Here is a 16,055-nt window from a genome sequence, read left to right as displayed (position 1 = left end):
AAATGTATCAAATTTGATAAATTAGACAGTCTAAAGATGCACCCAATTTACATTTACAGTCTTTTAGTTGGCTTACTTTGTTCAACCAAGTTCCACCAAATTTTAGCACCACAGTATTGTGATTTTAGCCATTCTTTACCCATCCACGCCTCCTCGTTGAACGTGCTGAACATTTCTATAGCACATGATAAATATGGAACAAGATATGAAAGCCAGATTTCTGGCACATCTAGCTTACTAAATCGGCACCGATAATTTACCTAAACAGTTTCCTTCACTTTATTCTAGAGAATAGCTGAGAACTGGCTTCTTATGGTAATTACAGACATTATGTATTTATTGCAGATGTTTGGAGAGGACTTGCATTTGTAAAAGCTACAGCAGAACACAGTACCAGCTAAGTAGATGAGATTTTCCTTGATCAGCAGTGAGGATTTTTAATTCCATAGCGTATCAATTCTTTTTGTGTATTCATCTTTAGCAATGCATGGGGATGTCCATGACAAAATCCACATGTAACAATGTTGAAAATTCACTTCAAGTCTGCTGTGTTCGAATGTCTTTAAAACATCTGTTCTAAATTAGGACGTTATTACCTCTCAATTGGTTAGTTGATAAAGTGCATCAATCTAAAAAAAACAAGTGGGCTATATAGTCCCAACTGAATCAAGTGGTGGTTGAGCATATGCACTACCTCTCCTTTCTACAGGACTGCCAGAGATAGCTGAGCACTTTACTTTGTGAACCCCCTCACGATCAGCAATCCTGTGGATAGGGGCTAACTTTCTAAAATCCTACAATCCCTTTACGCTATGTATTGTTCATAGTCTATGAAGGAATACAAACATTATGTATGTACTTTGATTATATTTAACTGTAAAGCTGAGCAACAAGATTTGCAGGACCCTAAGCCAGTGGCTACAGTGGTAGTCTGTGACTTCATGACCAGAACTATTCGAACCTTCTATAGGCAACCCTGGCCTTCATTTATATTTTTTAAATTGGCAAACCCGGCATCATTTCATGTGCATATAGTTTGTGCCCGTGAACCTCTTCCTAACTTTCGGCATTTTGATTAGTAGTACTCATGTGATATCATGTATGTATTGGAGAACTTTTTCTGTATATCTTTTTGCTCAAGTCTATAAAACAATTTACTTTAGATTTAACTAGCAGAAGAGCCCGGTGTTTCCCCGCCATAGTAATTGTGTTTAGTTATAGCAAATTAAAATATATACACACATTCTTTATAATATATCCTATAATATATCCATGTGTAGAGCCTCGCCCACTACGCATAGCCACGCTCACGCTAATATCCCACATCATCCCATCAGCCAGAGCCACCGGACAACTACCACTATAATATCCCACATCATCCCGTCACAGCCGCCGGAAAACTACCCTTAATATCCCACATCATCCCGTCACAGCTGCCAGACTACTACCCCTAATATCCCACATCATCCCATCAGAGCCACCGGACTACTACCCCTAATATCCCACATCATCCTGTCAGCCAGAGCCACCGGACTACAACCCCTAATATCAGGTTGGCGCTGTTACACTGATTAAAATGATACCTGGGTTGAGAAATCCTTCTTGTTTCTTTTTTATCTGTGTTTGAGTTTAAGTTAATGAGGATGCTTCATACCAGACAAAGAGAAGTTCCTGATTCTGGGCTCCCCCTGCAGTCTGTCAGAGGGTGGTCTGTGTTGGCACGGTAATAAATTGTGTTATTTAGGACGATAACACCATAGAAATGATAAGAATAATACGCTCAGTTACCACAACTGTCTACAAGGAAAACTGTTCATAGCAACCAATCACAGCTCAGCTTTCATCTCAAACAGCTCTGGTGAGATGAAAGATGCTTAGTGATGGGTTACTATGGGCAACACAGGCGGTGTAATATTTTGTGGTCAAGAAGATGTGCCTATGAAATATATAATATATACACACATACCTCTGACAAATTGAGACCACTGCACAATTTTATAAAAATCTGACCGCCTTTCCATTCCAGTGTCCGTTGAATTCCAACCAGAGTACACCTCATTCTTCTTAATGTGCTTCTGATTAGGTGATCATCTGAACCAAATGTTGTTTAACGAAGGAAAGTATAAAAAACCCTGCTGTGGTGTTCACAATCCTCTTGCAATAGGACAAGCTGGGTGGCAAAACAAGTGCTAGTAATATCCCAAAAGTAATAGGAATGAAAAAATAACTTTCTTTATCGCCTTATTGGGGGACACAGAATACCATCGGTGTATGCTGCTGCTGCTAGGAGGCTGACACTATGCAAAACAAGAAAATTAGCTCCTCCCCGGCAGTATACACCCACCGACAGGCACTAGGCACCTCAGTTTGTGCTTAGTGCCTGTAGGAGGCGGACCGGGATCTTCCCAGATCCGCAATTAACCTTTCTTTCCTTTAGGTGTTTTAGTGGAACTTTTTAATTTTTTTTTGTCTTTTGTTTTGCAGATTCAAGTCGGGAAACAGGGTGGAAGTTCACTCTGCTTTCCCATATCAGGCGGCTGAGCGAGCAGTGTGGCTGATCCCACATCGCAACTCTCAGTACGCTGGCATGACTGCTTCCCATATCACCACCTGGTGCTATGGGATGTGGACAGGTGGCTGGTCCTTGCCAAAATCCCCCTCCTCACCCCTCTCTCGGGACAGGGCTGAGAGGAAGACGGCGATCGCAGGATTCCCCTCGCCATCAAGAGGTTCATGCCGTCTTCTGCAGGATGCGGGTACAGAGGACAGCGGCTTGCCACTACCCTTGTGGGGCCCCTGTGATCACCCTCTTCAGGGACAGCAGGTAAGTGCCTGTATGACCCCTTCAGCCCGCAGCATCACCTGAGGCACATCGATGGAGGAACAGCAGATCTCTTTTTTTAAATCTCCCGCCCTCCCTCCCTGCCTGACGAGCGCTGCTCTCATCAGCCGCGCGGCTCTCCATAGATACCAAGGGCTTAAGACAGGGTTTTCTGTCCCTGTCCTCACAGCTGGGCAGGTTTTTTTCCACAGCGTCTACGCACAGTACCTCCATTCAGGATTTTCTCTTCATTTCCGGGACTATTCATCACGGGGCTGCAGTGCCGGTTTTGTACTTTCGCTTTCGGCCCCGCTTTCAGAGCGCCTCCTCTCTCTGAGCGCGCTGTTCTCGCGCCTTTTTTAGCCCATCACAGGGCTCCTCTTCCCTGCTTGTGGGGTCAGATCCAATTGCGGCTCAGCCGCTAAGCTCCGCCCTCCGCCCACCTCATCGGGCATTTCCTGGTTGTTCGGTCCTGGCTTTCTGCGCTGCTTGGGGGACACTTCAGCGTTTCTGCTGCTCGTCGGAACTAGGTAGGCTCTGCTCTGTGCAGAAATATTAGCCCTCCTCCACAGTTATTCCCCAATTTTCGCAGGCCATTCAGCGCAGTCTTTTCCTTATGCCCAACCCTGCAGGGGTACTCTGTTTCAGGCCCATCGATATTCATTACGCCTGTGCGCGCTGTAAAAAGTGGGCTTCGGGTCAGCCATCTCCTTTCTGCCAGTCCTGCAGTCCTTCGGCTATGTCGGCCTCTCAGGAGCACACAGATTCCCGTGATGAGGGTACGTCCTCTCTCCCAGACTGGGCCGTGGCTATGTCCCAGTCGGTTTCCGATCTGACCAAAGTCTCTCAGTCCCTGGTCCAGGTCCTAGAACGTTTGCCTCAGCTTTCTACAGCCACCGCTGCGCCGACCACCTCTCAAGGTGAGTCGTCCGCTCCTGACCGCGACCTTCAGAGGGACAGGCCGAGTAGGATTTCTAGGAAGCGTCTCCTATCGGGCTCGTCCTCCAGTTCGTTAGGCCCATCTGCTTCACCCAGGTGTCCTTCTCTTTCTGAGGATGACCTTAGGTCAGACGACGATCCACAATCGGTCTAGCTCAGAAGCAGACGACATGTCTAAGACTCGAAATATGGTCGATAGTCTTCTTTCAGCTATCTTCCAAACCCTGGAGATTAAGCAGGACAGGCCCATTACTCAGGAATGTTCTATACCATTTAAACGATCTAGGCCGCCACCCATGACTTTCCCAAACCACAAGGAGTTTGATACGACTCTAGCCAAACATTGGGAGCACCCCGAGCAACGCTTTTCGGGCCGCAGGTATTTGGATGTCCTGTACCCATTTGAGGCTGATTTGCTTTCAAAATGGACCAAAGCTCCTGAGGTGGACCCTCCCGTTTCTCGCATAGCCTCTAAGACGGTTCTGTCCCTTCCAGACGGGGCATCGCTTAAGGACCCAACAGACAGGCAGCTAGAATCTTTGGCGAAGTCTATTTTTGAGGCCTCCGGCGCTTCCCTCTGCCTTATTTTCGCCTCCTCCTGGGTGGCTACAGTCATTTCGGCTTGGGCAAAAATTCTTCGCAGGGGCATCTTAGCAGCAGCTCCCAAGGATGAGCTGGCAGACCTAGCAGATCAGATTAATCATGCAGGTAAATACCTCTTAGCCGCCTCCTTAGATGCGGCCGGTTGTGTAGCAAGGGCTAACAGCAATATAGTTGCTGTACGCCGAGTTCTTTGGTTAAAATCTTGGAATGCGGATACCACCTCTAAGAAGTCGCTCACCAATCTGCCCTTCCATGGTTCTCGGCTCTTTGGGGCCAAGCTGGATCAAATAATTTCTGATGCCACGGGGGGGAAAAAGTACTTCCCTCCCCCAGTCTCGACCACAACGTTTTTTTAATAGAAAGGGTTTTCGGCCCTTTAGGCCCTTTCGTCCGTTCTCGTCCACAGAGAGATTGGCCCAGCAAGAGCGTCCGTCCGCTTCCAGGGAGCGTGAGCAAAAGAAACCTTCTTACAAGCCCGCTCCCCGATGGAGATCTAGAGGACAATACTCCAGGTCGTCAGGAGCCCGTTCCTGTTGGCTTTGCCTCCAAGTGACGGGGCACCCCCACCTGGAAGTGTTTCCAGGGTGGGAGGCAGACTTTCCTTTTTCGTGGACGCTTGGCTGTCGGTTGTCGACAACGCTTGGGTCAGGGAAATCATCGCTTCCGGTTACAAGATCGAATTTTCTTCCCCACCAGACAGGCGTTTTTTCCTGTCTCGACCTCCAAGACAACGGTCCCACATTCCAGGATTCTTTCAGGCCGTCTCCTCCCTTCTTTCCGCCGGAGTGATTGTTCCCGTTCCCTCAGACGAATGGTTTTCAGGGTTCTACTCAAATCTCTTCGTAGTTCCAAAGAAAGACGGCTCCCTGCGACCAATCCTGGACCTCAAATTGCTCAATCGCCACGTGAAGATTCTTCACTTCAAAATGGAGTCTCTTCGCTCGGTCATAGCCTCAATGGAGCCCGGGGAATTTCTCTGTTCTGTGGACATACGGGATGCCTATCTTCACATCCCTGTATGCTTGCAGCATCAGAAACATCTCAAGTTTGCGATTCAAGAAAATCATTACCAGTTCACGGCTCTTCCCTTCGGCCTAGCCCTCCGCCCCCCGTGTGTTCACGAAAGTGATGGCAACGGTCATGGCCATTCTTCGATCCAGAGGGATTCTCATCATCCCTTATCTGGACGATCTCTTAATCAAAGGCTCGTCCCGTCAGGACTGTCTCCTAAGCCTTCAGATAACCCTGGATACTCTCAACCGTCTTGGATGGTTAGTCAACAAAGAGAAGTCCGTTCTCATCCCCACTCAGCATCTGACCTTTTTAGGCATGGAGTTCGACACGAACCTGGCCCGGGTGTTTCTTCCGAGGGAGAAATTTGCGGCTCTGTCCAAGGGGATTCGAGCCCTCAAACGGCCAACGGCCATCCCCCTTCGATTCTGCATGAAAGTTCTGGGGAAGATGGTAGCTGCTTTGGAAGCAGTGCCTTTTGCACAGTTTCATCTTCGTCCTCTTCAGCTGTCCCTCCTTTCACTCTGGGACAAGACGACGACGTCCTTAGATCGGCCGATTCTCCTTCCGCTCAAAGTGAGGCAATCCCTCACTTGGTGGACGAGGTCTTCGTCAGTCCTCCTAGGGAGGTCCTTCCTCCCGCTTCGGTGGCAAGTCATCACCACCGCCAGCCTCCTGGGTTGGGGAGCGGTTTTTCATCAGAGGACGGCCCAAGGACACTGGAGCCCACAGGAAGCTCTTCTTCCTATCAATCTGCTCGAGATCATAGCGATCCTTCTGGCCCTTCTGCGCTGGCAGCCCCTTCTTGTCGGCAAGCCGATCCGCATTCAGTCGGACAACGCCACCGCTGTGGCGTACATAAACCATCAGGGCGGCACGCGCAGCCACCAAGTCATGTCAGAAGTGGCCAGGATTCTGCGCTGGGCGGAACGTTACGTCCCAGCAATCTCCGCCGTTCACATTCCAGGGGTGGAGAACTGGGCAGCCGACTTTGAGTCATCAAGGCCTAGCGTCAGGCGAGTGGTCTCTCCATCCCTCAGTCTTCGATCAGATATGCCAGCGCTGGGGTTATCCAGACGTCGACCTCATGGCATCTCGGATGAACCACAAAGTTCCACACTTCGTAGCCAGGTCCAGGGATCCTCTAGCCGTCGCTTGCGACGCCCTAGTGGTTTCGTGGGCCCAGTTTCAACTCCCTTATCTTTTTCCACCTCTTGCCTTGATCCCAAGAGTGGTCAAGAAGATAAAATCGGAAGGCATTCCAGTAATTCTTATAGCTCCAGACTGGCCGAGAAGGCCTTGGTATGCGGAACTGGTGAACATGCTCGCGGACGTTCCCTGGAGGCTTCCAGACCGTCCGGATCTTCTCTCGCAAGGCCCCCTTTACCACGAGAATTCTCGGTCTCTGAATTTAATGGCATGGCCGTTGAGGCCGCAATCCTAAGAGAATCAGGTTTTTCCAACCAGGTGATTCAGACGATGATCAAAGCCAGGAAGCCAGCCTCTTCCCGCATTTACCACAGGTATTGGAAGGCTTTTTTCCGTTGGTGCGACGATAAAAAAGTTTTTCCAATGGCTTTTTCCATTCCGTCCATACTGGGTTTTCTCCAGTCGGGCTTAGATTCGGGTCTGTCTCTCAGTACCCTGAAGGGACAGGTTTCTACCTTGTCTATCTTTCAAAGAGAGCTTGCTTCCTTACCGCAGGTTAAGACGTTCCTCCAAGGGGTCGCTCATGTGGCTCCTCCTCATCATTCACCAATAGAACCGTGGGATCTCAATCTCGTTCTTGGCGCTCTCCAAAAGGCGCCGTTTGAGCCCATCCAGGACATTCCTTTGTCACTTCTGTCATGGAAGGTAACCTTTTTGATCGCCATTACGTCCATTAGAAGAGTTTCTGAGTTGGCGGCCTTGTCATGTCGTTCTCCTTATCTGGTGCTCCATCAGGATAAAGTTGTCCTCAGGCCCGTTCCTTCCTTCCTACCAAAGGTGGTTTCCTCCTTTCACATCAACGAGGATATCGTTCTTCCATCGTTTTGTCCGGCTCCTTCTCACCCTCTTGAGAAGTCACTCCACAAGCTGGATGTTGTTAGAGCCTTGCGTGTCTACCTCGCTAGGACCACTTCACTTCGTCAATCCGATTCTTTGCTGGTCAATTCTGAAGGTCGGAGGAAAGGGCTTCCGGCATCCAAATCCACGATCGCTTGCTGGATTCGTTCTACCATTCAGGAAGCATACCGACTTCAGGACAAACGGCCCCCTCCGGAAGTGAGGGCTCACTCCATCCGGGCTGTGGCAGCTTCGTGGGCCGTTCGACACCAGGCTTCGGCTCTGCAACTTTGCAGGGCCGCGACCTGGTCGTCTTTGCACACTTTTGCAAGGTTCTACAGGGTTCATACCCAGGCCTCGTCTGATGCAGTTGTTGGTAGGAAGGTTCTGCAGGCGGCGGTGGTGCATCGGCCGACCTAAGCCCTTCCTGTTCTTTCGTTCCTTATTGCTGTTCCCACCCTCGGGACTGCTTTGGAACGTCCCATGGTATTCTGTGTCCCCCAATAAGGCGATAAAGAAAGATGGATTTTTGGTGCTTACCGTAAAATCTTTCTTGGAGCCTTCATTGGGGGACACAGCACCCTCCCCGTTTAAAATTGTAACGTGTTGGGTCTTTGAGTCCCCTGTTGGGTTGTTACATATGTTTAGAGTGTTCCGTTGCTTCTACTGCTTTTTCACCAACTGAGGTGCCTAGCGCCTGTCGGTGGGTGTATACTGCCAGGGAGGAGCTAATTTTCTTGTTTTGCATAGTGTCAGCCTCCTAGCAGCAGCATACACCCATGGTATTCTGTGTCCCCCAATGAAGGCTCCAAGAAAGAGATTTTACGGTAAGAACCAAAAATCCATCTTTTAACCATGCCAAAGCAGTTGAAAAGAAAAGTCTTGAGTGAGCTCAATTCTGGCTTTGCTAGCAGAGTGATACAGTGAGCGTCATTTTGCCTCCATCCTTAAATTTCTAAGGGTACCGTTACACCTAGCGATGCACCAGCGATCCCGACCAGCGATATGACGCGATCAGGATCGCTGGTGCATCGCTAGGTGGTCGCTAGTGAGCTGCCACACAGGCAGATCTCGCCAGCGACATCGCTGGGGACGGGGATCGCTACTCACCTGTGAGACGAGGCGATCCTGCGTCCTCCCGCCCGGCTCCACACGTCGCTCGTCGGCGCCACAGGAAACCCAGCAGGAAGTGGCCGACGAGGAATGGTCCAGCAGCTTCTCGCACGATCAGCGATAACCAGCGGGGGAGCCAGTCAGAGGTAAGTATCACATGCAGCGATATCGCTGCTACGGCACAAAATCGGTGACTTTACAGCGATATTGCTAGCGATATCGCAGTGTATAACGGGGGGTTAAGACGGCAAACTATTACAGCAAGGTCAAGCAGCAGGCATTGGAGACAACAAAGCTACAGACCAGCAGAGGGCGAAAACTACTCTCCACTGACCGGGATGACTGTCATCTTATTTGAATGTCACTCAGCAACCGCAGTATGACATCAAGTGACCTACAAAAGGAATGGCAAATGGCAGCTGGGGTGAAGTGCACAGCAAGAACAGTTAGTAACAGGCTCCTAGAGGCAGGGGTCAAGTTATGTAAAGGTAGAAAAAAAAAAAGCATTTCATCAATGAGAAGCAAAGGAGAGCCATTTTTGGGGGCTGAAAGTCCCCCTCTCGGCTTATATGCGAGTCATAATACCGGGGGTCAGAGGGGGAGTGGGGGTGTCAGATCATACTGACTCCCCCTAGAGCGGTCTCTGCAGTCCCCCTGCTTCTCCCACGGACTCAGGCACCCTCCTCCAGCGTTCACGTGGTACCGCTCATTAAAGTCACAAATATGCACATATTCATGACTTTAATTAGCGGTACCACGTGACCGCTGAAGGAAGGAATAGCTGCCGGAGAACGTGGGAGAAGCGGGGCTGCACAGACCGCGTCAGGAGGGTGTAAGTATATGTGATATTCAATTGTCCCCAGGCCAACGGTGTGGCCGCTCTGTCCTCCGCGTCCTCTGGCTGTGATCAGATCAGGGGGCGCGATGACGTAGTTAGTGCGCACCGCGCCCTCTGCCTGAACAGCCACTGACAGAGGGACCTGGAAGACAGAGCGGCGCGCAGTGATGGACTGGGGATAGGTGAATATCGCCAGTGCAGGGGTCCTGAGCTGGCGGTGACACCGGCACCTGTCCCCCATAGCGCGTCAGTGTTCCTGCCTGCTCAAGACACCGGCACGTGGTCCTCAGCAATGAGATGTGAGTATAAAAAATTTTTTATTTGCAGCAGCAGCATATGGGGGCATAATCTATGGAGCATCTTATGGGGAAGAATATGGGGGCATAATGTATGGAGCATCTTATGGGGCATAATCTATAGAGCATTTTATGAGGCAGCAGATGGGGCATATTCTATGGAGGATCTTATGGGGCCATTATTAACCTTTGTGCAGCATTATATGGGGCGTATTTTGTATGGAGCATCTTATGGTGCCATCGTGAACTGTATGGAGCATTATATGGGGCTCCTGATTCAATATGGATATTCAAAAACATTTAACCTACTGATGTCTCAATTAATTTTACTTTTCTTGGTATCTTTTTATTTTTGAAATTTACCAGTAGCTGCTGCATTTTCCACCCTAGGCTTATACACGAGTCAATAAGTTTTCCCAGTTTTTTGTGGCAAAATTAGGGGGTCTGCTTATACACGAGTATATACGGTATGTGTGTGTATGTGTATATATATGTGTGTGTGTGTGTCTGTATATATATAATTATACGGGGCTTTGCGTGTGGAGTGAGTGTGGCTTGATACACATGCTTATAAAATTATATATTTATATTATATCTCACAGCTTTCAGTATCACCTCTATGCTGATGACACACAGATCTACATCTCTGGACCAGATATCACCTCCCTACTAAACAGAATCCCTCAATGTCTGCTATTTCATCCTTCTCTGCTAGATTTCTAAAACTTTATATGGACAAAAGAGAATTCATCATCTTTCCCCCATCTCACACGACCACCCCAACGGACCTATCCATTAAAGTAAACGGCTGTCCACTCTCTCCAGTCACACAAGCTCGTTGCCTTGGTGTTATCCTTGACACTGACCTCTCTTTCAAACCACATATCCAAGCTTTTTCCACTTCCTGCCGACTTCAACTCAAACATTTCACGGATCTGTACATTCCTCAACCAAGAATCTGCAAAAACCCTAGTCCATGCCCTCATCTCCTGCCTTGACTATTGCAACCTCCTGCTCTGTGGCCTCCCCTCTAATACTCTCGCACCCCTCCAATCTATTTTAAACTCTGCTGCCCGACTAATCCATCTGTCCCCCTGCTATTCCCCAGCCTCTCCCCTCTGTCAATTCCTGCATTGGCTCCCCATTACCCAAAGACTCCAGTTCAAAACCCTAACCATGACATACAAAGCCATCCACAACATGAGTCCTCCATACATCTGTGACCTTGTCTCCTGGTACTTACCTGCACGCAACCTCAGATCCTCACAAGATCTCCTCTACTGCCCTCTTATCTCTTCTTGCCACAAAGCATACAAGATTTCTCCTGTGCATCCCCCCCTACTCAGGAACTCTCTACCACAACATATCAGACTCTCGCCTACCATCGAAACCTTCAAAAAGAACTTTAAGACCTACCTCTTCCGACAAGCCTACAACCTGCAGCAACCACCGAGCCACCAAACCGCTGCACCACCAGCTCTACCCTCGCCTACTGTATCCTCACCCATCCCTTGTAGATTGTGAGCCCTCGCGGGCAGGGTCCTCTCTCATCCTGTACCAGTCGTGACTTGTATTGTTTAAGATTACTGAAGATGGGAGTGATGGGGTGATGGAGCAGGCAAGGATGGGGTTGATGGAGCAGGCAATGATGGGAGTGATGAGGAGAATGCAATGATGGGAGTGATGGGGTGATGGAGAAGGCAATGATTACTGTACTTGTATTTATGTATACCCCTCCTCACATGTAAAGCGCCACGGAATAAATGGTGCTATAATAATAACAATAATAAATAAATATATATACACATGTAGAGTCCATCTGTTCACCTTTTCTGCGTCACACAAAAACACAGTGGTTGGAACCAAAGATCTCAAATTTGGATTCGTCAGACCAAAGCACAGATTTTCACTGGTCTAATGTCCATTCCTTGTGTTCTTTAGCCAAAACAAGTCTCTTCTGCTTGTTGCCTGTCCTTAGCAGTGGTTTCCTAGCAGCTATTTTACCATGAAGGCCTGCTGCACAAAGTCTCCTCTTAACAGCTAGAACTCTATGTGGCATTGACCTGGTCTCTAATCTGAGCTGCAGTTAACCTGCGATTTTTGAGGCTGGTGACTCGGATGAACTTATCCTCCGCAGCAGTGGTGACTATTGGTCTTCCTTTCCTGGGCCGGTCCTCATGTGAGCCACTTTCTTTGTAGTGCTTGATGGTTTTTGCCACTGCACTTGAGGACACTTTCAAAGTTTTCCCCATTTTTCGGACTGACTGACCTTCATTTCTTAAAGTAATGATGGCCACTCATTTTTCTTTACTTAGCTGCTTTTTTCTTGCCATAATACAAATTCTAACCGTCTATTCAGTAGGACTATCAGCTGTGTATCCACCAGACTTCTGCACAACACAACTGATGGTCCCAACCCCATTTATAAGGCAAGAAATCCCACTTATTAAACCTGACAGGGTACACCTGTGAAGTGAAAACCAATTCCGGTGGCTACCTCTTGAAGCTCATCAAGAGAATGTCAAGACTGTGCAAAGCAGTAATCAAAGCAAAAGGTGACTACTTTGAAGAACCTAGAATAGAAGACATATTTTCAGTTGTTTCACACTTTTTTTTGTTAATTACACTGTGTTCCAAATTATTATGCAAAAAATATTTCCTCATATTTTCTCTAAATTACCTATATGAATTGCAGTCATTGTTATTTTCCAGTCATCTAATATTCTAGTATAATTGCAATGTTTTTGAACAAACTGCCTATGAAAACAGTATATTTTTAAAAATAAGAAACACTCTAAATACATGTTCCAAATTATTACGCACAGCAGAGTTTTCAACCTTTTTATCTTTATTTTGAACAAAAAAATGGTCAATTGTGAAATTATAAGCATTATCAACTTATTACAAAATGAAATCAAACAGTTTTCAAGTCAAAACTTTATTCTAGGTGATGTTACATTTGCACATACTCTCTCGTCCATTGAATGTCAGTTTTTGGATGGTTTGTGCTTCAGTTGTTTTGCATGTGGACAGAATACCCTCCCAGAGCTGTTGCTTAGATGTGAACTGCCTCCCGACATCATAGACACTCCTATTGATGATGTTCCAGAGGTTCTCAATGGGGTTGAGGTCAGGGGAAGATGGTGGCCACGCCATAAGTTTGACCTCTTTTATGCCCATAGCAGCCAGAGATGCAGACGTGTTATTTGCAGCATGAGACGGTGCATTATCATGCATGAAAATGATCTTGCTGCGGAAAGCACGGTTCTTCCTCTTGAACCATGGCCGGAAGTGCTGTTTTAGAAACTCCACATAGATTATGGAGTTCATCTTTACCCCTTCAGGGATCCTAAAGGGGCCGACAATCTCTCTCCCCATGATTCCAGCCCAAAACATTACTCCACCTCCTCCTTGTTGGCGCCTTAGCCATGTTTTCATGGTGTGTCCATCAACCAGCCATCCTCCACTCCATCCATCTGGACCATCGAGCGTTGCACGGCACTCATCGGTGAACAAAACAGTTTGGAAGTCAATCTTCATGTATCGTTTGGCCCACTGGAGCCGTTTCTGCTTGTGTGCAGTGGATAGAGGTGGTCGACAGGATGGCTTATGCACAGCTGCAAACCTCTGAAGGACCCTGCATCTTGTTGTTCGGGGGCCGTTGGAGGCACCAGCATCTTCAAAAGCTTGTCTGCTGCTATGACGAGGCATTTTTGCAGCTGCTCTTTTAACCTGACGCAATTGCCTGTTGGAAAGAGTCCTCAATTTTTCCTTATTAGCACGCACACGTGTGTGCTGGGAATCAGCTACATACTTCTTGATTGTGCGATGATCACGATGAAGTGTCTTGGCAATGTTGATTGTAGTCACGCCTTGACCTAAATACTCCACAATTTGTTGCTTCTCAGGAGCCGACACATCCTTTTTCTTTCCCATTTTGGCAAAAAATGTAGGCTGCTTAATAATGGGGAACAGCCTTCTTAAGTAGTCTTGCCTTTATTTGGACACACCTGCCAAACTAATTTGCACAGGTATCTGCAATTGCTTTCAGTGACATAAAGAGCCCGGACACACATCACCATCAATGAGTTTAAATGACAAACAAAAAAATTCTAACCTTATCACTCCTAAACTCTTTTTGCATAATAATTTGGAACACAGATTATATAATTCCACATGTGCTAATTCGTAGTTTTGATGCCTTCAGAGTGAATCTACAATTTTCATAGTCATGAAAATAAAGAAAACTCTTTCAATGAGAAGGTGTGTCCAAACTTTTGGCCTGTACTGTATATATTTTATATATTTATATATATATATATATATATATATATATATTAGCTGAAGAGCACGGCGCTGCCCGGGGATAGTAACTAACTACGGTTAGTTATAACAAATTATAATGATTATATATATAAAAAGTTGAGTGTACAGCCCTGCCCACTCCGCATAGCCACATTCACTATAATATCCCACATCATCCCGTCAGCCAGAGCTACCGGACTACTACCCCTAATATCCCACATCATCCCGTCAGCCAGAGACACCGAACTACTACCCCTAATATCCCACATCATCCCGTCAGCCTGGGGTCAGTGCCAGCGCGCTGAGTGGAATGGTCCTAACTAGAGATGAGCGACTTTGCCTTTTATCGGGTCGAGTCGGGTTTCATGAAACCCCACTTTCGCAAAAGTCGGGTCGAACGCAATCGGCCAACTATCGTGAAAAGTCGAAGGCCGACTGAAACACGAAACCCAATGCAAGTCAATGGGGAAGAAAAGTCGGCAGTGAGTGGAGGACAGGAAACACAGTGCCCATTTTAATGCCAAAAACATCAATTCTTATTACTTGTCAACCTTAATTTACTTTATAATAGTTAGGCATTGAAAATTGGGGGTTATTTGGCTAAAGTTGAGGGCGGGGGGTAGGGTTGGCTCCAGATTTTCGTGAGCCCAGGGCCAAAGAGTGTCACTGGGCTCCTTTAACACATGCCACAATTCATGATCCTCTGATACGGCAGAGAAATAGCAGTATAGTACAATGAAAAATACTTCACTTCTTACATCACGACTGATATCCATTTTAAATTCTCCAATAGCTCCAAAAACGGACAGTATATTACTCCATACAGTATTATGGGCACCGCATAGTGCGCCATAGAGAGTAATGAGGCCCATATATTTCTCCATCCAGAATCATTGGTCCCATATAATGTTCAATACAGTATATGATGAGCTCCACATAATGCTACAGTATATGTTGGTCGCCATGGATGAAGCTCCACTGTCTTATGGGCCCAAATAATGCTTCATATATAATGGGCCCCATTTCTAATGCTCCAGTGTATAATGGGCCCTGTAAATGCTGCTCCAGTGTCTGATGTCCCCCATTTGGAAAGCTCCAGCATATGATGGGCCTCACGGATGATGCTCTAGTGTATGATTGGTCCAAATAATGCTCCATATATAATCTGCCCCATTTACAATGCTACAGTATATGATGGGTCCCATGGATGATGCTCCAGTGTCTTATGGGTCCAAATAATACTCCATATATAATGGGCCCCATCTCAAATGCTCCAGTGTATAATGGGCCCTGTAAATGCTGCTCCAGTGTCTGATGTCCACCTTTGGAATGCTCCAGTGTATGGTGGGCCCCATATATCATTCTCCAGAGTATAGTGCTCCCCAAAAATTGCTCCCAACCTTTAAAGCAATTAAATAAGTCTCCTCGCTAGGGAATCCCTGTACTCTGGACTCGTCGTCGTCCCCATCTTCCATCTCTCTGCACTTGGACTGTTTAGGCAGAGGGCGTACAGATGTGATGTCATCGCGCTCTCTGACCAGAATGTCACTGTCAGGAAACGCGGAAGACGTCACGGCGGTGGAGCAGGGAGAGGTAAGTATTTCAACTTTGCAAGTGCTGTGATCCTGAGCAAGCAGGGGGGGCCCACTCGGCGACGGCACTGGCACATGGCCCCTCATAGTACGGCGGTGTGTCTGATGGTGGTGTGTCTGACGGCGGGTGGGCCCTTCCACCGACAGACACTTTTGCGTACTATGAGTGCCGTCGCCCATGAGTATGCCCCCCCACCTGCTCAAGGAACCTGCACTGTCATCTGCACCTTCCTCTTTATCACCGTGTAAGGTGGTATAGTATGCGGGAAAGGGAACCTGAGTTTGATCAGGGTCAGATTCTGGCTGTGTAGAGTGCGAGGGGAATGTAGTGGTCTGGGTCAATGTACCAGCAGAATCATCTAGCAGTGGCTGGGCATCAGTGCACTTGTGGCGCCCCCAGGAGTACGGTCACCACAGTGGCATTACCTTCCTCCTAGGGAGTGTGATGTCATGCTTGGGAGCAACGAAGGATCTCTCTAGCAGTTAAACCA

This window comes from Dendrobates tinctorius, unplaced genomic scaffold (genome assembly GCF_039654945.1).
Source record: "Dendrobates tinctorius isolate UK_male_01 unplaced genomic scaffold, ASM3965494v1 ptg000103l, whole genome shotgun sequence".
NCBI lineage: Eukaryota > Metazoa > Chordata > Amphibia > Anura > Dendrobatidae > Dendrobates > Dendrobates tinctorius.
This window is presented reverse-complemented; position numbering follows the sequence as displayed.